At 44.4% G+C, this 12995-nt stretch overlaps 1 long non-coding RNA gene across 1 annotated transcript in view; it reads right to left on the bottom strand.

The window, feature by feature from the left end:
- The window catches only part of LOC308193017, a 73572-nt gene that overhangs the window by 12337 nt on the left and 48240 nt on the right, over nt 1-12995 (bottom strand). Inside the window, exons 8-12 of the long non-coding RNA XR_013949309.1 lie at nt 10668-12713; nt 8010-8064; nt 7715-7905; nt 1379-1615; nt 423-577 (exon numbers count right to left, since the gene is read on the bottom strand). This is a non-coding gene — a long non-coding RNA (uncharacterized lncRNA). The remainder of the gene's footprint in view (nt 1-422; nt 578-1378; nt 1616-7714; nt 7906-8009; nt 8065-10667; nt 12714-12995) is intronic.

Consider the following 12995-nt stretch of genomic DNA (forward strand, 5'->3'; position numbering starts at 1 on the left):
TATTTAACTGAAAGAAACAAGAAGAGGCCAGCCAAATGGTGGGATATCCCTTGCCTTCCTCCATTCTCACTCAGCACGAGAAGGAACCAAAGTCACTGGATGCAAATTCTGCAGAGAGCCCCGGCAAGCATCTGGCAGCTGTTCAAGTCTGGATCACCCCAGCCTCAGAGCAGCTCATATCCACTCACTTTCAGTTGTTTTCAACAATGGTAACAATATCTTCCTCAAACACCGGGCTAAAAATATCTTTTAATATCCACCCACCTGCACCTGTATTCTTTTCCTTCTCAATAAAATCTTTATTTTTTTTTCCTTAAACAAAAGTGGACGCATAGACAAAAGAAAAGGAAAACAACGGGGGAAACCAAAGCATTATGGATGTTGATTACAAATGAGTCTTATTTAATGAGCCCGTGGCATACCTTATTTTCGGTTTGGCATCTTATTGTACAGCAGAATCTTCTTTCTGTAAAACACATTTCCGAAGTTCGCCCTACACACCGACGTGCCTCTGCTGGAAGGCGCTTTGTGCTTGAGAAGCCAAGTGCCCACTGGGGTTGCTGTGAAAACAGGCTTTCTGTTGGACAGGAAAATAAATTGCTGTAAGAATACTGAGCAATTACTCAGGGAAGTAACAATGCTAAAACACATCTCTTCAAACAGCATGGCAAATTTTAGAAATCCTCACCCTCTAGAGCATTTCTGATAGGTTTCTGTGGGCTGTGGTCCCCCGCCCCAATGCAGCTTGGTATATCTGTTCATGATTTGGGGTGGGGGGAAGAACACTTCAAATGACTACTAGTGATACATCACACATGGTGTAAGACATGCACACAGTGACACAGAAATTAGGATGAAAATAAATAACAATGAGACCCAGTCAATTAAATCCAGTGAAAGGCAGCTGCTAGCTCCATGAAATTCATAGTTAAAGGGAGCTGCTCTCAATTTCCAGACAGGTAGCAGTGAAGAGACCCTCCTGCTTCTCTCATCTGCAGCTTCTTCTCATCAAACATGGGGCTACTGGAAAGGTCAAGAGACTCAGCACCGCACGGCTGCTGCTGTGCTTACCATCTATCCCATGGCCTAGAGGCACCAAAATCAAACCTGAACTTAAGAGCATCCAGCTGGGAGAATGGGATCAAGTGAAGAGACCGGTGGGTGGCAGATAAAAGAGAAGAAAGCCTGGGAAAAGATGAGAGACTCTGTGTAGCTCCATCAGAAAGTCAGAGGGACTGAGCAGACTAAAGCAAAGAGTGCTATCAGACTAGGGGGCTGTTTAGTGGCTTTCGGGATCAAAGCCAAGCAGAATTTTGTCCAGTATACTTTTAATTAAACTTTTCTACCATTGCGAAAATACCTCCGTTGATTTCATTACCTTGTTCCTGGCTGTCAGAAGTCAGTGCTGGCTGATTTGTCTTTCCAAAGCCCGTGTCTCACCGTTACAGCACACAGCTTATTCTGTACAACCCCAGCCTGTTCGCAGACTGACATGCAAGGGCAAGCTCCTGACCTCCATGAACCGACAGACACATTCTCACTGAAGCTGCATGAAAAGTTCTTGTTTTCCTGCTGGCTGTTAGCTCTCACTATAGGACAAAGGATTCCTCAGCTTCTTAAAAAACAAACAGATGCATTTCAGATATTGTTGTCATAAACGGTAAACATTAAAGCAGAAAATAATTTAATAAATGAAAATTTCACCACCTTGTTACCTTATTACGGTTGTGGCTCAGCACCATAGTCACTAAAGTATTTATCACTGTTACATAATTTTCAGGCTGCTTCTCCCAATTTCATAGATGACAAAACAGAAAACTGAATAGATTATGTGGCTGCATAAATTGCTGTACACCAGAGGTTCCACAGAAAGCCTGCCATTGATTTAGACATCAAATATAATCCATGTGTATATATGTATGTACGTATATACATACATATATATATACAGGCTTTCCCTTTATCTAGATTTTCATATTTAAAAAGAAGCCATAACAATGAAGCACCTCCATGTGTCCCTTTCTATAGGCAACTTCTGTATAAATGGAAAAGTTACACTTCTTCACAACCACACCTGTGCAATCCCCACTAGGGTTAAAATCATATCAAGAATTCCCTCACATCCTTGACCATCATCTAGCAGAATTAATTCAAAAGCCTGCTCACAGGCATCGGGGGGAAACATGTTCATCTTTCTATTCACAGACTTTTTCACTATTTCCCTTGCAACAGTTGCTCTGAGCACAAAGGACAGCTACAAATCGATGCTCCACTTATTACCTATTTCTGGGATCAAAAATGCCAAATTTAGACATGTCAAATTCAGCAAGAGTGCGTGCACACAGGCCAGACAGTCTGTGTACATCTGAAGGGAATATACAGCCATGCCCAGACTTGCAGAACTAACAGAGAGCACGACTGCAACCCCGAACCAGATGTGCTAGGCACAGCTGACAAGAGGTAGGCGGAATATCCAAACCCTGTAACTCTTACTTTGCAGGAAGGGCAAGGAGTGAAAGAACATGCTGATAGTAAGGAATACTTATATGACCTACCAGGGAAATCTATCTAAGCATAAGGATAGTTGTCAGACTCCCTGGAGAGGCTCTAAAATCAGGCTTTTACTGTAGGCTGAAAATCAAGCCATAGTTGTCTTCTTGATAGCAGTTCTCCTATTTTAGTATTAACTCCTTATATAAGGGGACATGAAAATACATATCGCAGGGCTCTGTGCTCTCCCTGGCAAATATTTCTTAGCCATGTCCTGTTTTATTCTGAAGTCATTTTTTTGTATTAGGCCGCCCTCAGTAAGCTTAACACAGCTCTGCATGGCTGCTGCTGACTCCTGCTTCAGGAGCTCAGGCTCAGCAGCATCACTGAGAACAGAAAACCACTGGAAGCACCCAAACCTCAAATCCTCTGTGCCTGCATCCCTACAGACCTGTCTGTGCTGGGCTCTTCCATCGGCTACCCTGCAGCACAAGACCACTGCAGGCTTACCAAAGGCTGATTTTCAACAGAATTTCATTTGGACCAATTTAAATTTCTCTCTTTTCTCTTTCTCCTGCATGGTTTGAGCTTCCCACCCTACTCTCTATGTATGTTCCTCTCTGGATCTTTGAGATCTGCAGCTACAAGGACAAAACTTCCAAAATACTTCCCTGCAAGTCTTTCCCTAGTCTTAAATGTTAATGCTTTATACAACCCTGCCATGTGCTGGGGGACCCTTTACATTATTTAAGGGCTGTCAGTCAGGTGTGAACCTCTCCATTGATTTCCCATTCACATCTCCTCTCCTGGATGTGTCAGGAGGCTGCAGCCCACGCCTCGCGCTGAGGAATAACAATTCCATTTGTTTGAGTCTGGCCTGGCGCTGTTCGCTTCTGCAGCCCATATAATTCTCCTTACTGCGCTTTGTGTGACATTAATGACAAAATAAATAATTCAGCATGGTTTTCACCCAAATGTAGCCCTGTCAGAGACTAAGATACGATCTTTGCTAGCTTATTTAACGTAACAAGCAGTTGAATTGTTCTTTTAAAGGTTGAAACTCTCGTTTTAGTGGAATTTGGTGGCAAAGCTCCCCTGAGACCTGATGGTAACTAAGAGGTAAAAAACTCCTGCTCCTGCCACCCTGGCTTCCCATGTAGCTATCTCATTTGTGTGCCCACCCAGCAGGTCTGCATCTTCCTACCTTGCAAATTGAACAAAACAGGCTGGCTTTTTAGGAACCTGCATGTAGCTCAAAGGGAACATGAGCCAGACAGGACAAGCTGAAGAGCACTAGTGATGTCTGCACCACGTAATTATGAGAAAAGAGAACACTTACTTCAATAACAAGCCCTGGCAGTGAGGCTTCGTGAATGAAACCACTCCTGATTGGGGGTCTCAGGGCAGTGGGTGTTGAATCCAGCCTCTCTGAGCATTTGAGGCATGCTGCTTGTCTACATGTCTAACAAGATTGCCATTAAAACAAACAAACAAAAAAAATACTTTTTTTTTTTTTTGACAATAATGACAACATTTCCAATAACTCCACCAAAACCAGGATATGCCCTTCACTATCCACTCCCCCCACCAGGTAGTTTTCCTTCATTTCTCATACTCTCAATCCTACTTGCCCTGTGCTCATTAATGCTTTCCCTGAGCTGCCATGCTAAAATTGGTGTTGATAGCTGTATAATTTCTGCATAAAGGAACACTCCTACCAGGAGAATTCTTGCAGCTTTCTATGCTGCTTCCCCTTACCCAGAAGCTTATCAGCTCCAAAATGATCTGAGGGTTGCATTTGGATCAAGACCCTTATTTTCTCATGACTTTATATTCGCCTCCTGTTCTTTTTTTTCCCCCCAAGCACACCACTTAATCTGTCTGTAAGCAACACATTCAGAGGTGGCAAATACATCATGCCAAATTATTCTCTCCTGGAGCAGGGTCAATTTGGTATTCATATTGGCTTTTCATTTATCCTGGGTCTACAAAGTGATTTTACTTTCTTTCAGCTTCAATTTACCTAAACTATGGGTATCCGATTTTTGATTCTGCAGAATTGAACTGTGCCTAGACTGCTATCCAGGGTGCTTTTCCTCATGTCTGCAGAGTCTGTTTTTCCTATTGTGCAATTGCTGTTTGGGAAGATCATAGTGTGCGTTAGATAGCTGATCAAATAAAGGCTAATTAATTCACATAGAGAGAAATCATTAAGGATTGTGATTTCAAAATCCATGAATGGCCCATTTCCTTCAAAATAAGATAACAATGAATAGATGATACACTTTAAAGTGTAATCTAAGGAAAATTGCTAATTGTTTCACTGGAACTGGAAACTGTGCACATGGAAAGGGATGCATTTACCCCCAAAGGAGCTGTGATTAAGGGGGTATCGAAGAGACAGGAAAAGGTATCCATTTCGGTTATTTGTCTCCAATCCTGGCCAAGAAGACCGTATTACCCCAACCAGAAGCTCTCTCAAAGCCCAGGTCCCTTAGCAGCCCACAGTTTCCTTGGGAGCTCCTTCCCAGACTCACTCCAGTTATGCTTTAATATCTTTCTTGTTCTCCCTTTATGAAAACTAATCCTAAAAATAATCATAGTTCAGCCATAACTATACGGTAACTCCCATACCATCTTTGCAAGGGACAAATATAGCCTGGTTTAAAGTTCTGATTAGCTAAACAACTGGATTAGTCAAAAACATATTGACTTACTAAGCCAAAAACTAGAGTTCAACAAGAAAAACCTTACTTTTGAACGACATTAAGTCTGCCCGCTCAACAAAGATTTTAGCTTTGACAGTGTCACTGGCGCAGCTGACCGTGAGCAGGTAGAGAGCCCCAGAAAGTTTTCCCTAAAATACTCAGCCTTATTGGTTGAAATAACTGCCTTCAAGGCTGGACTTCCTCCTGTTTTTTTGAAGTAAAAATATTTTACACTAATATGAAATATTAGAAAATATTCTACACTAAATTTTATTCCTATCATAAAGAAGCTCAACTTATAGTTCTTTCAGTACAAATAGCAGGTGCACGTTCCCAGCACGGCAGCCCTGCTATCATGTGTGAGGTGGCTCCCAGGGTAGAGTTACTCCAGATTAAAATGAATTTTCATTTGAACCAGAGGCCGGATTGCACTTTTCCATGGCTGCACCCCAAAGCACGCAGTCGCATCCACTGGGATCCCTCTGAAGAGATGCTGTGCTTCCAGTGGGCTGACTGCAAGCAGCAATGCAGCCGGTCCCTGCGACTCCACAAACCGCAGCCTACACACCACCGACCAGAGCTCGGGCTCATTTATCACCAGTCAGGGAGCTGATGACTTCCACTTGCACCTCTGTGCCCACCCCTGCTGACAAGTTGGCCTTGGAAAAGAGGTAGGGAAAGGTGGAGCTCGCTGCAGGCAGTGACTTCTTGGAACAATAACAATTTTGCTCTTGAATTCTGGAACATGCTGTGCTTTAAGCATGACATCGAGAAGTGTTGTGTTGCTTTGTCCCCAGCTCTTCCACCCACCTAGGGTCTCACCACCCCACTTTTTCTCCTCCTGCCTTAGTCTCCCCTTGTCTGTCAGCTTTGGCGCTGAGGAGGAATAGAGGTGACTCTTTGGGGGGTCCTTGTGCCAGCTTGATCAGAAGGGTGAAGGTGAGTCTGTGGTCTCGTGCAGGGGTCTGGCTTCTTTGGGAAGACACTAAACCCAGCACCACAAGGCCAGCTGACGATTTAACACACACTCACACTGCTCCTGTCCCACAGCACCTCACCCACTGATGTATTCAGACACCCCGCATGGCTTTGCCAGGATATCAGCCCAAATAGTGCACTGACACTACAAGGACAGCAAAAAGGGCTCGGTGCAACAATCCCTGCTCTGCGTGCAAAAGAATATTTATAACTCGAGTGTTTTGCTCAGGGAGCTGGAGCCTAGTTTAGTCTCCTGTTTCCTGCTTGCTTTCCTCTCCCCGAACAAACACCAGTTTTCCATCATTAATGCCCAGAGCCTCGCACTTCCAGTTTCCTGAACTTGTGTTTCCCTTCCCTATAGATGCACCCTCTCCTCGGAGCAGGAGTTACCTAAGGTGAGGGAAGGCGTACGCAGCCTGACCATCCACAGGACCTTGCTCAGCCCAGGTGAAGGATGTCCCCAAAACAGCCTGCACCTCTCTGACATAGCCTTTGACCACTGTCCCTCCAAGCCTGCTCCGTGCCCTGTCTTTGCTACAGCCTCAGGGAACACCATCTCTGCCTGACCCTAAAAGATGAGGTAGTTGGGCTTCTCCCAGCTTGTGCACAAGAGGAACACAGCTCGTTTTTTTGTGTACTGGAGTAAAAGCCTGCCTTGCCTTCAACCAGCGACACATACCACGCAGCAGCACAGTGGATGAAAGACAAGAGCGTTACCTCACCAGTGCAGGCACATCATTGCAGCTAGCACTAATAGGAAATGTATCTTCTTCAGAGGTGCTCTTTTGGAAACACTTTGCACAGTTAAGTAGAGGTAGGTGAACTTCAGGACCCTGTTTTATTCACAAAGAAATGCAGAGGTGATTGACTGAAACCACTGACTATCGCTGGCATCGGAATGGGAAAAAAGATCAAAGTGTTTTCAATTTGCATTTCAAATTATAACTCAAGCCTAAATAAAAGGTATTTAAAAGTCCTCAGCGCTACTGACAACAACAAAAGAAGGTCAAACCTAGAATGAAATTATTTTTACTTTCATTAGAAAACAAATAATTCAATTTCTGACCCAGAACTAAGGCCAGGGCAGAGAACCAGAGCGTGCCCTGCCATTGGCACATGGGAGATTTGGGTGGGTAATTCCATTAGCACTGTGGGAGTCCCTCCACATTAATTATTATTATTATTATTTTTTGTATTAATGAGGAAACGAGGCATCAACAATGCAAAAACTTTTGGAACCTTTTTTTTGTCCCTACTTCTGGATTTCAAAGAAGGACATCTCAGTTTTCCCATCTCTTCCAGAGCATGACTTGTGTGTTACTAAATCTTCATGTACACTCAGCCCTGGAAGCAGGGAAACGTGAACCGCTGCAAGCAGCAAGAAACACAAGTGCTATTCCGTTAGCATTCACAAACTTGGATGCCCTTAAAAGCTGTGTATTAAATAACAGTGTAAAGGGATGGGAAAATAAAGAGTTAACCATTCAAGAGCAAGTGGCTGTTCTCCATGCAGGCACTTGACTCTGTAACATCCTCACCAAGCAATTGTGCGGCGCTCTCAGTGTCGCAGCCATTGTTTCATCTCCTTATCGGCGCTGCACACTGCCGGGGGCTCTGCAGCTCTTCCCCGAGAGGGCTCCCTCCAGGATGTTCACACACACGCAGAGCCCCAAGAAAATGAAAGCGCTCCCAGCCGCTGCCCGTCTTCCTGCGCGCCATCTCTGCAGACCTGCACAGCGTGGAGCAAAGGAACAGGTTTTTGCTTTTAAGCTGGAAAAGTAGCACGGCTGCTGGAGAAGAAAAAAAAAAAAAAAAAAAAAAGATCAAACCTGCCTGCTGCTTTTGTGGTGGTTCTTTGAGAAAAGCTCGGTCTCTAGGTTCACCAGGCCTAAAGATAGGACAGATCAGATAAATTGCTTTATAAGTTTTCTAACAGTTGCTGCATAACCACATCAGGCTTGTTCACAAGTGAAAACACACAGCACTTCAACTAGGTTTTAATTAGAAAGTCAGTGAGCCCATCTCTCTCCAGCACCTAGAAAGGGGAAATAATAACTACCTGGGGTCAGACGTCTACCTTTCCAAAATTTCAGTGTGGCAAGGCCACAAGGACCACTACCTGCAGGATGGGACCTCGAGGGGCTGCAACTGGGGACCTCTCCAAGCGCCTTCTCAGCCAGAAGGCAGCCCCAAATTGCAAAAGCTGCATGTCTGTTTTATAATTAATTTTGACTCTTGGTGGCTTTTCTTTCTGGCTTACCAATAGTCCTTCCTCTGACTGTCACAATTTCAAATGAACTCCTGGCTGGGCCTGAGCCCTTCAGCATCCCATCAAGCCGTGATGCATCTGGACATCTGGATCAGAGAGTTGGGCATCTACATTATTGATGTGCCAGTGCTTTTCTGCTGGGCTGGTGTTTTTAAACATTGATGCTCTTCCCAGTGTGAGATACAAGAGCAATAAGCAAAGGCAAAGTTCTCTCCCCACCAGACCCTAAACCCTTTCATGCTAGTTAGACATCAGACCATGTCCCAGCACGCCACAACTCCTTCCATGCTGTGCTAAGATCACTGAACTAGGCCAAGCTATTGGGAGAAAAAATCATGAGCGTTTTTCTACTTGGCTGGATTTGGAGGGTGGACACACAGGATGCATTATTTTTGCCTTCCCAGTGAAGCTGGGAAGCTGCTTGGGAAGCAAAGCTTTGCTGTTGGCTTAACCTTCGCAACAGTCCCAGAAGATACAACTGAAGCTTCTTCTGCAGTCCATTCTTCCTGCTCCCAGGCAGGCCCTTCCCCACACAGACCAACAAAAGTAATTGTGCAGCAATTACACGGCTCCTTCACACGGGCACGCACAAATACATACATCTATGCTGGCCCCAGCCTGGTTGGAAACCCAGGTAGGTCTGGTTTGAGCAGCTTGGTGTCCCTCGGCAAATACCCAGAGCTCAGCAACAGCAGAGGCAGCTGCAGCAGCACTCACTGCCTGAGAGCCTGCTCTCCTGCTGCATTTATCCCACCCCGGCTTTGCAAACCGTTTTGCAGCTCAGGGATTTAATTGTGAGTCTCCTGATATTGGGCGGTGGTTTTAATGAAAACTCCCGCTCCTGGGGGGTATGGGAATCTCAGCCTTCATTTAAAACCAATTAAGTCCTCTAATTGCAGAGGCAGCCTGAGAACACCCAGTGAGAAAGTCCTAAAGGATGTTACTCTGAAGGTAAATAAGAAGATCCTCTGCTTTCCCCGCCCAATTTTTATTTAAGAAATTGCTCTCAGGATTTCCGAACAGATTCAATGGCACTGGAGTCATATGAGTAAAAGCTTCATTTTAGAGATACTGGTATTAATGCAGTGGAATGGGCTGGCAGGGAGAGCAGATAACTGTAGCTTTGAACATAAGTAATGACTTATTTTTATAATAATGATAATAAGATTAAAGCATTTTCACTGTAGCTTGAAAGAGGCAACACACTCATTGTTAGCTGCTCATAGAAATAGGTCGATACAAGGCAGTTTAATGGCTGGGCTGAGTTACCAGTTGCATCTCTAACATTTATATCCCCAGGGCATGAATTCAGCAGCAGTCAGGGAGTACAAAGCAGCTCTGGAGCACTCTGGGATAGACAAAAACACTGCTGAAGTTTGAAAGAAAACTGGAGCAGTGTGAGTTATGGCAAGGTGAGCTCCAAAAGTGAATACCACAGCCTTTCCTAAATCTTGGAACCTAGGAGCCGATAAGGAGTAAAGTCTGCACTATTTATGATTTAATGGGGAGGGGTATGCCTGTTTTCACAAAACCAGCTGCTTTGCAGATGGGTATAAGACTGGCCAGAGTCTCATGCTGATTTTCTTCCAACCATTTTCTGGTCATTAAATTCAGATTGAAAAAACATTTTTCTGTATGTTTACACACCTACACAGTTAATTGGAAGTAAGAGTGTGTCTGTTTATGGCCAGAAGTGCTACTCCTGTTTGGAAGAAACAGGTTATTGTGCAAAATTCCTGTAATTGCTTTCCATAGCCCAGAGCAAATCAGGAATAATTTCTTATAGCAGAGGAGCAGATTTATACTGAAGTGTCCCTTGAAATCTCTCATTCAAAGGCTGATGGCTCTAATGACTGCCTTCAAATTGCTATCAGTAAAAGTTTACACACACAAAAAAACACAATTTGGCAAACAGCTGTGCATTCACAGCCTTCGGTGACTAATCTAGTCTGGACACTAATTTTGCTTTGTGCAGATGGGTAACATACACAGGTTGAGCTTAACAGGGCCATTAGTACGAGTAGGTGCTAATTTTTTGTTGTTTGCTCATACCCGTATGCCTGTGCAGTGAGAGACCCTGCCTGCCATCAGCTGGTGCCAGGCCAACCCTATCCCTACCCAGTGATGTACAAGTGGAAAAGCAATTTGAATTTTTCCCCTTTCCCTGTGGTCAAGACACCCCGGGAGCCTGAAACCAAGCGACCCCATGGAGAAGCACAAACCTCAGGTTTTTTGCTGAGCCTGGTCCATGCCCAGACAGCTGCACTGAGCCAAAACAGGGACCAGCTCCCAATGCCTGCGAGCATCTCCTTTTCCTGGGGCAACTCACATTTGTGCTGATCCCTTCCCATCAGATCCAGAGCCAGGGTGGTGGTGGTAGCAAACTGCTCGCTGTTTTATTCCTCCTTCACCTGAGGATGAGACTTTCCAATTCACAGTGAGGGACAGCCCTCGATGAAATTGAATCAAATGCACATGTTTACAAGATACTTGGACCAACAAATTATTTTTCCAGTCAGACTGAGATACATCGGTGATGATGATGATAACTCAGGTTTTTGGAGCTGAATGGCTGTGGAAGCCTTTTTGCCATTACGCTCAGTGAACATCAATAGGTTTAGCTAAGTGCAGGCGAAGATGGATGGCAGCACTTTCTACATCTTCTGCCGCCACCAGAGAGCTCTATGTAACATGGGCTGGCAGCTCTGCCCCAAAAGGGGATGGAAGAAGATGCTGTACATTATTGTTATGTTCTGCGCTATATTGAATTTATCTTTGCTCTTCCCATTAAAAGCAGGTTGCAAAAGACACTGCTGCGAGTTAACATGAAATTAGTTCCCTACTAAAATAAGAGATCTCCCTGAAATATTGAGGTGTCTAAACAGCTAAAATATCTTTCCAGAGTAGGCAGTAACACTACCATTAAAAGAGAATTCCGAATAACATCACTTAAGAACAAACAAACAAAAAATCCACCACTATTTTAGAATCAAAACCCATTACAAGCAATACAAGCCTTGACTTTGAGCCTGTTCCTCAGCCTGCTGTTCCTAGGATGGGAACCCCAAATTTCCTCTGACACTCTTAAAGAGCAGCCCAGTAGCTTACAGCTGCTCTCCTGCAGCCTGCACCACTCAGGGATCTGTATAGCTTCCATTATACCTGCCTGGTTTTAGTGTCTGAACTTCTTTTTGCATCTTCAAAATTGTGACAGCATGGCAGCTATCCTTAGCACAAGCAACAAAACAGCTAAGGAGAGCTCAGGTACTGTATGTCAAACTCCTGTCTACCACCTGGTGCCTTTGCCTTCTTATTTCTGGGAGCATGGCCACTCTGCCTCTTTCCCCAGCTTTCTCTGTTTATTACTTCTTATCCAGCGGGGCATCAGAAAGAAATGATGAAGGAAACAGAAAGGGAACCTGAGAAAAGGCACAGACCACACCAGCACTTTGGTCCCATGCAATGTCCTGCATGGAGAGAGCTGAGGGAAGACAAAGAAGAGAGGGAGAGAACAAAACCTGGAAAACAGCATGCGGCAGAGTAACTGACTGGGGAAAAAAAATAGCAGCTAGATTTGCTGCGTGAGAAAATAAAAGAGCAGATTGAAAATTAGCCCCTAAAGAGCAGGTCCAGGAGGGATTTGTTGGAAGCATGAAAAAAGTAAGTATTGGTAGGGAAACCGGGTAGGCAAAGCAGAATCTGCAACAGGGTAAACATAGGCAGCAAAAGAGCACAGATGATTCTCCCTATTAAAAAATGACACTTTTTTTTTTCCCTCTCTGAAGGAAAGTAGCAAAGACTGTTGACAAAAGCGATTTCAACTGAGAGCAATGCTCACTGAAATCACTGGGAGCTTTTGCATCCTCTTAACTGGACACTGTACCAGAACCTCAGCCCCTTAGCAAATAAGCATAGGAGGAAGCAGGTGTGCAAACAGCCACAGGATGCTCTTATGTCATTCTCACTAATGCAAAAATAATCCACAAAGTGGAATTTAAGATGCATTGCTCATGCCTAGTAATCACCATGGTTATTTACTCACGTGAAGAAAACTGGGCCAAGCCTGTGCTGTAGTCAGGAGATGAGGAGCTGAATCCACGCCTGCACAAACACTAAGACTTACAGAAAAAATCCAGGTACGGCTCCCTGGCAGTGTGGTGCTGGGAGGAAACATTTTGCTCTTGTTTTCTCTCCAGTAAACGTCTGCACAAAACAGGCATCTGATAGATGAGCTCCTCGGCAGCTGCTGACAGGAGGGCCAGGAACAACTGAAAAAATGCAAGAGTTTGAGCAGGTGAAGGTACCAGCACTGTGCTGTATGGTGAAGGCAGGAAATGTGCAGGAAGCACTTTTATTATTCACTAACTACCAGATTGTGAAACAACCCTGCTTCTGTTTACTTGTAAGCAAAACCTTTCAGATGAGTTACATTCCTCAGTTACCTTCTCTCTAAGGTGACCATGAGTTTCTTATCCCATCATGGCACCTTACCTGCTTCAAGGAAGGCCCAAGATGGACAAAGCGATGTGCTAAACAAAGTTTGTTCAAAG

Source organism: Anser brachyrhynchus (assembly GCF_964034855.1).
Source record: "Anser brachyrhynchus genome assembly, chromosome: 3".
Taxonomy (NCBI): Eukaryota; Metazoa; Chordata; class Aves; order Anseriformes; family Anatidae; genus Anser; species Anser brachyrhynchus.